This window comes from Capsicum annuum, chromosome 11 (assembly GCF_002878395.1).
Source record: "Capsicum annuum cultivar UCD-10X-F1 chromosome 11, UCD10Xv1.1, whole genome shotgun sequence".
Lineage (NCBI taxonomy): Eukaryota > Viridiplantae > Streptophyta > Magnoliopsida > Solanales > Solanaceae > Capsicum > Capsicum annuum.
In genome coordinates this window covers 120,837,667-120,845,367 of record NC_061121.1, presented here as the reverse complement: position 1 = coordinate 120,845,367, position 7,701 = coordinate 120,837,667, and positions in this window count along the sequence as shown.

The window sequence follows — 7,701 nt, the reverse complement described above, 5'->3', positions numbered from 1 at the left end:
GCTTTCATATCCTTGTCCAAATGTCAAGTTGGTTATGGTTCAATGCATTGATCCCTTGTTGATGTTGAGAAAGATTAAAATGTTTTGAGCTTAAATGTGTTGAATTAGGAATCCACAAATTGATATGATTTGATAAATGAGAAAGAGATTTGATTCGGTCTTTATGATAGACCCTTGTGATGTTATGGTGGATTTCCTAACGCGTTCTGAGCTTGTCGAGGAGTAGTACTTAGCACCGAGAGGGAAATTTGGTATTTCCCCAAACCTATGTACCACTGTAAGGTTGTTTGATGATGATATTATTGTCTAGAGAGTTCGATTGTGATTTTTATAGTTTTAAGGATGTACTTCCTGGAAAAGAGTATGGCGTTCCCACCAACGGGGGTTTCAAACATTGGTATTCCACGTAGCTCACATGGGATTGTTGGTTATAGGAAACTCCCCTGTCCATAAGAGTCATGTTTATTGAAATACCAAGTTACTCCGAGTTTTGATGGGGTAAGTCAAGTTGGCTATGATGATTTATAATTATTTATGAGGTTTTTCTCCTGCATTTTTTATCTAAGATGTTATGAGTTGCATGATTCAATGTCACTCAAGCCAGGTGTGTCATTATGGTCTGTTTGTACGTTTTTACGAAATTTATGATATTATTTATATTTTGCATGAGCCCCCACATACTCAGTACGTATCTTGTGCTGACCCATATATTTCTCTATGGGCTACATTCTTACCATGATGTAGGTTCAGATACTCATCCGCAGCTGCGACAGTGATATCCGAGTGCTGCATCTACGTTTCTTCAGTGGTGATTCCTCATGGTTCGAGGACCAAGTTGCTAGTTTTGGTGCTGTTGTTTTGTGATCTCTTTGGTCTGTTGAGTCAGTTGGGGGTTTGTCCCAGTGGCTCAATAATTTTGCATTATAGAGGCTATGTCAGTCTAGCGTATTGTTGGGTTGGTTTGTGTATAGACATTCCATGTATGTACAGTCTAACGATATTTCATGCCATGTGCGATGTGATATGATATGTACTTATATATATATCCTTAGCGTAGCGTGTATGTTGTTATATAGGAACCCGAGAGTAGTATTTTGTCTTAAAGGGTTAGCTTGAGGCTACGTGTAGCCTTAGGCACCGTGTGGCATCTTGTGATGATATTTTGGGGTGTTACAAACTCGGTATCAGAGCCTAAGGTTGTGAAGAGTCCTAGGGCGTCTGATAAGCCACGTTACGTAGAGTCTTGAGCATCGATGTGTAGCGCGCCACACCTATGATCAAGAGGCTGCGGGGCGTTCTAGGAAAAGTCATTTCTTTCTTTCTACAAGAGTCTATCATTGTTACAACTGTTTCCTTCTACTATTAATTCGTGCGTTCTTATGACAAAAAATGCCTCCATATCGAGCTCACGAAAACAACAAGTAACCTCAACCCGTTGATCCGTTACATGAGACGGTATCCTATATTAAATTTCCGGCAGCTTTTCAGATGCTAGCCCATGTAGTTTCCACCAATACTTAGGCCAAGACTCCACCTCCACAGGAAAATAATTCAGCAGCAGCACGAATTCGTGACTTTATGCGGATGAATCTGCTAGAGTTTCAAGGGTCGAGAGCAGGTGAGGACCCGCAGATGTATGTTGATGAAATGAAGAAAATTACACAGATTATGCTCGTAACTGAGAAAGAAAGTATGGAGCTGGCTTCTTATCAGTTCAAGGATGTTGCCTATGACTGGGTGTAGATGTGGAATAAGGGTAGAGAGGAAGATACTGCTCCGGTGACTTGGAAATTATTCCGAGATGCTTTCTTGGATAAAATCTTTCCTCTTGAGTAATGGGAAGCCAAGATAGAGGAGTTTATTAATTTGAGACAAGGCTTTATGTCGGTTAAGGAGTATTGTCTTAAGTTTAATCAGCTATCGAAGTACGCTCCCAATTTGATGGCTGACTCGAGGACTAGTGTAAGCAAGTTTCTAACTGGGGTGTCGAGTTATATGGTGAAAAAATGTAGATCTGCTATGATCAACAGGGAGATTGATCTTCCTAGGTTAATGATTCATGCCCAACAGATTGAGTCAGACCAGATAAAGAAAAGAGATAGAGTTTGGGATTGACCTTCTTCTCGATACTTAGCCTATTTCCATTCCTCCGTATCGCATGGCTCCCATGGAACTTAAAGAGTTGAAGGAGAAATTGAAAGAGCTTATAGAAAAAAGCTTTATTAGACCTATTGTGTCCCCGTAGGGTGCACCTGTCCTATTTGTGTGTAAGAAAAATGGTTCTTTACGGATGTGTATTGATTACCGGTAGCTTAATAGGGTTACTATCAAGAATAAATATCCGCTTCCTCGAATTGATGATTTATTTGATCAGTTGCAAGGTGCGAGCTACTTTTTAAAGATAGACCTTAGATCCGATTATCACCAACTTAAGTTTAGGGAATGTGACATCCCCAAGACAACCTTCCAAACCCGTTACGGTCATTTTGAATTTCTAGTGATGTCTTTCGGGTTAAGTAATGCTCCAGTAGCTTTCATGGATCTTATGAACCTTTTATTCCGGCCATATATGGATTTATTTGTAAAAGTGTTCCTTGATGATATGCTTATTTACTCCCAAAGTAAGGGTGATCATGTGGATCATCTCCGAATTATGTTGGAAACTCTTTGAACTCATCGGTTGTATGCTAAGTTCTGTAAGTGTGAGTTCTGGCTGAACTCTGTAGCCTTCTTGGGTCATGTTGTTTTTTCCGAAGGTATTAGTGTTGATCCTCAAAAGATAGAGGCTATAAAGAGTTGACCTAAACCTATTTCTCCTTATGATATCTGAAGTTTCTTGGGTCTAGCTGGTTATTATCGTCGTTTTGTTGAAGGGTTATCATCTATTGCGTGTCCTATGACCCATTTGACCCAAAATAAAGTGAAGTTCCCATGGTCCAAATCTTTCGAGAAGAGTTTACAGGAGTTGAAGACTTGACTCACTTCAGCCCCTGTGTTAACTTTGCCTGATGGTGTTGATGGTTTTATGGTGTATTGCGATGCTTCCAGAGTCAGTTTGGGTTGTGTATTGATACAAAAGGGTAAGATTATAGTTTATTCTTCCAGGCAGCTAAAGCCTCACGAGAAGAATTATCCTACCCATGACCTTGAATTTGCTGCCATAGTTTTTGCTTTAAAAATCAGGAGACATTATTTGTATGGTGTCCATGTCGACGTCTTCACGGACCATAAGAGCTTGGAGTATGTATTCACCCAAAAGGAGTTAAATCTTAGGAAAAGATGATGGTTAAAACTGTTGAAAGATTATGATATGAGCATACTATATCATCTGGGCAAGGCAAATGTAGTAGCAGATGCCCTTGGTCGGATGTCCATGGGTAGCATAGCAAATACGAAGATTAGTAAGAAGGAGTTGGCCCGTAAGGTACATCCTTTGGCTAGATTGGGGTTAGTTTGTTTGGTGATGCTGAGGGTAGTATAGGAGTGTAAAGCGGTTCCGAATCCTCTTTAGTTTAAGAAGTGAATGAGAAGTAAGATAGGGATCCTACCTTGGTCAGGTTAAAAGAGTCAGTTAAAGACCAAAAGGTAGAGGTTTTCTCCCAAGGGGGAGATGGCGTTTTGAGACTCTGAGAATGATTATGTGTTCCTGATGTTGATAACTTAAAGCAAAGGATTATGGCAGAAGCGCATGGTACGCGATACTCCATCCATCCTGGTGCTACCAAGATGTACCATGATTTGTAGGAAATCTATTGGTGGAACGATATAAAGAGGAACATAGCAGAATATGTGGCGAAGTGTTCCATGTGTCAACAGGTTAAAATAGAGCATCAAAGGCCCAGTGGCGTGATGCAAGAGTTTAGCATTCCTACTTGGAAGTGGGAAGAAGTTAATATGGGCTTCATAGCTGGTTTGCCTCCTTCTCGTCAACATCATCATTTGATTTGGGTTGTCGTAGATCGGCAGGTGAAATCAGCTCATTTCTTGCCTGTTCATTCATCGTATACAACTGAAGATTATGCTAGAATATATATTCGGGAACTGTTCAGACTTCATAGAATCCCTTTGGCTATTATTTCTGACAGAGGTACTCAATTTACCTCTCAGTTTTGGAAATCTTTCCATAAAGGTCTCGGTTCACAAATTCGTTTAAGTTCTACTTTCCATCCGCAAATAGATGGTCAGGCCGAGCGGACCATTCAGACTTTATAAGATATGTTGAGGGCTTGTGTGCTTGATTTTAAAGGTAGTTGGGATGAGTACTTAGCATTAATCGAGTTTGCTTACCATAACAGTTTTCATGTTATTATTGGAATGGCCCCATTCGAATCTTTGTATGGTAGAAGATGTAGATCACCCATTGGTTGGTTTGAAGTTGGTGACGCTACCGTGACTGGACCGGATGCGGTGTTCGAGGCCATGGAGAAGGTTAAGTTAATTCGAGAAAGGTTGAAAACCGCCCAAAGTTGTCAAAAATCATACGCAGATGTAAGGACGAAAGACCTTGAATTTAATGTTGGTGATTTAGTGTACTTGAAAGTTTTACCCATGAAAGGGGTGAAGAGATTTCGGAAGAAAGGAAAACTAAGTCCCCGTTACATTGGTCCCTATAAGATTGTGGATCACATTGGGAAGGTAGCGTATAAGGTTGAATTTCTCGCGGAGTTATCTAACGTCCATCCGGTTTTCCATGTTTCTATGCTTACGAAGTCTATTGGTGATTCTGTTGTGATTGATCCTTCCAAAAGCTCGGGTATTCAAGATAGTCTTTCATATGAAGAGATTCCGGTTAAGGTTTTTGATTTTCAAGTTCGTAGGCTAAGAAACAAGGAAGTTCCTTTGGTTAAAGTTCTTTAGCGAAATCTATTCGTGGAGAGTGATACTTGGGAAGCCGAAGCGGATATGCACGCCAAATATCCCTACCTCTTTCCTATGAATCCTGAGCATGTCAAAGGTATTATTCTCTTTTGATTTAATCCTTATTGCTATGTTTATCTTGGCTTGTGTGTTTTCTACGATATCCAAAAAATCTAGAATGGAGTATATGCTTGGGCAAGATGATTTTTCTCTATATACTCATTTTCATAGTATTCTTGACCTACCTATCAACATTCGAGGATGAATGTTTCCAAGGGGGAGATGATGTGATGCTCTGGAAAAATTTCCCGTTAAGATCTCGGATGAAAATGTGTTGAATTCTGTTATTTTATCGTGATTAATAAATTTTTTGTGTGGAATTAATGGATATGCAACCCGTCATCACTTATAGCATCGAATAAACTTTCCAATGATATGTGGATCATCCAAAACGGACACTCGAGCGATGAGTTATGATTATTCCGATCTAACCGTGAATTATGGTGAACAGTAAACGTGCAAGAAAAAAATACTAAGGCCAGACGAATTTTAGAGTCAAATTCAAATGACCAGAACTCCTTGTACATAATGATCTGGGTGAGCTACTATATATCAACAGAAAGCAATGAAAGTCCTCTTTCCAATTAAATTGGTTTTATCCAATTTGGCCATCGGAGCAAAACGTTATGGTCGATCTACTTCGGCCTATCAAAATAGTCCACCAAAGGACAGATTTGACATTATTTGATTTTTAAGGGTATTTTGGTCATTCCTACTCCAATCTATCTGGGTAAACCATGGATTTAAGTCCAATAAGAGCATTAAATAGCTCATTTTTCTCCAAAATTTCCTAAGGATCAAACCCCAACCCTACTACTCCAAATTTCATTCTTCTATGTCTCTTGATTGAACCGTAGAAATTTGAAATTGATTTGGGATTTGAGTTGATCATGTTAAGGACTTCGAGAAGTACCCTTTATTTTCTTGAATAAAGTTTCGGAGTTGAAAGTTCATATTTATCTTCCATTTTTAGGTATGTGGGGCTTTGAACAAGATTATCCTTTCGATCTTGTGCCCGGTATTTTTGTTGAATTACATTGACATGAGATCTTACATGTTTTACCATGAATTGGAAATATGGTTTTATATCTTATATTATTGTCCATGAGCTATGAGATTATGTAATCCGATATGTGCGTGATGTTGAGATGAAATTATGTCCAAAAAGTATTTGATTATGAGAGTTTCATGATTTAATTTGTTAAGCCTTGATTTATACAATCATTTCACTATTTCCTTATTATGAATTTATAATTGATATCAGAAATTCTATATCCCTACTATGGGTTTATGTGTCAAGTACCTTTAAATGAGAGTTGGATGGCAAATTGAGAAATGTTGATATTGAAGTTGCAGTAAGTCTTAATATTTTTCGGATGGTTTTGATGAGTTAAATTGTTGAAAATATTATGTATTGCGTCTTCATATCCTTGTCCAATTGTCGAGTCAGTTATGGTTCAATGCATTGATACCTTGTTGATGTTGAGGAAGATTAAAATGTTCTGAGATAAAATGTTTTCAGTTAGGAATCCACAAATTGATATGATTTGATAAATGAGAAAGAGATTTCATTTGGTCTTTATGATAGAACCTTGTGATGTTGTGGTGGATTTCCTAACACATTTTGAACTTGTTAGGGAGTAGTACTTAGCACCGAGAGGGAAATTTTGTATTTCCCCAAACCTATGTGCCACCGTAGGGTTGTTTGATGATGATATTATTAACTAGCGAGCCCGATTGTGATTATTGCAGTTTTAAGGTTGTACTCCCCGACAAAGAGTATGATGCTCCCACCAACGAGGGTTTTAAACGTTGGTATTCAACGTAGCTCACTGGGGTTTTCGGTTATAGGGAACTCCCCTGTCCATAAGAGTCATGTTTATTGAAATACCGAGTAACTCCAAGTTTTTATGTGGTAATTCAAGTTGTCTATGTTGATCTATAATGATTTATGAGGTTTCTCTCCTATATTTCCTATCTAAGATGTTATGAGTTGCATGATTTAATGTCACTCAAGCCAGGTGTGTCATTATGGTCCGTATGTACGTTTTTACGAAATTTATGATATTATTTATATTTTACATGTGCCCCCACATACTCAGTACGCATCTTTTGTTGACCCACATATTCTCTATGGGCTACATTCTTACGATGATGTAGGTTCAGGTACTCAGCCGCAGTCGCGACAGTGACATCCGAGTGCCGCATCTACGTTCCTTCAGTTGTGAGTCCTCATGGTTTGAGGACCAAGTTGCTAGTTTTGGTGCTGCTATTTTGTGATCCCTTTGGTCTGTTGAGTCAGTTGGGGGTTTGTCCCAATGACTCGTTGATTTTGCTGTATAGAGGCTTTGTCAGACTAGTGTATTATTGGGTTGGTTTGTGTATAGATATTCCATATATGTAGATTCTAACAATATTACGTGCCATGTGCAATGTGATATGATATGTACTTATATATATATCCTTAGCGTAGTGTGTATGTTGTTGTGTTGGAACCCGAGTGTAGTGTTTTGGCTTAAAGGGTTAGCTTGAGGCTACGTGTAGCCTTGGTCACCGTGTGGTATCTCAGGATGATATTTCGAGGATTTACAAACTTAGTATCAGATCTTAAGGTTGTGAAGAGTCCTAGGGAGTCTGACAAGCCATGTTACGTAGAGCCTTGAGCATCGGTGTGTAGCGCGCCACACCTATGATTAAGAGGTTACAGGGGGTTCTAGGAAAAGTCTTTTCTTTCTTTCTACAAGAGTATATCATGCTTACAACTGTTTCTTTCTTCTGTTAATT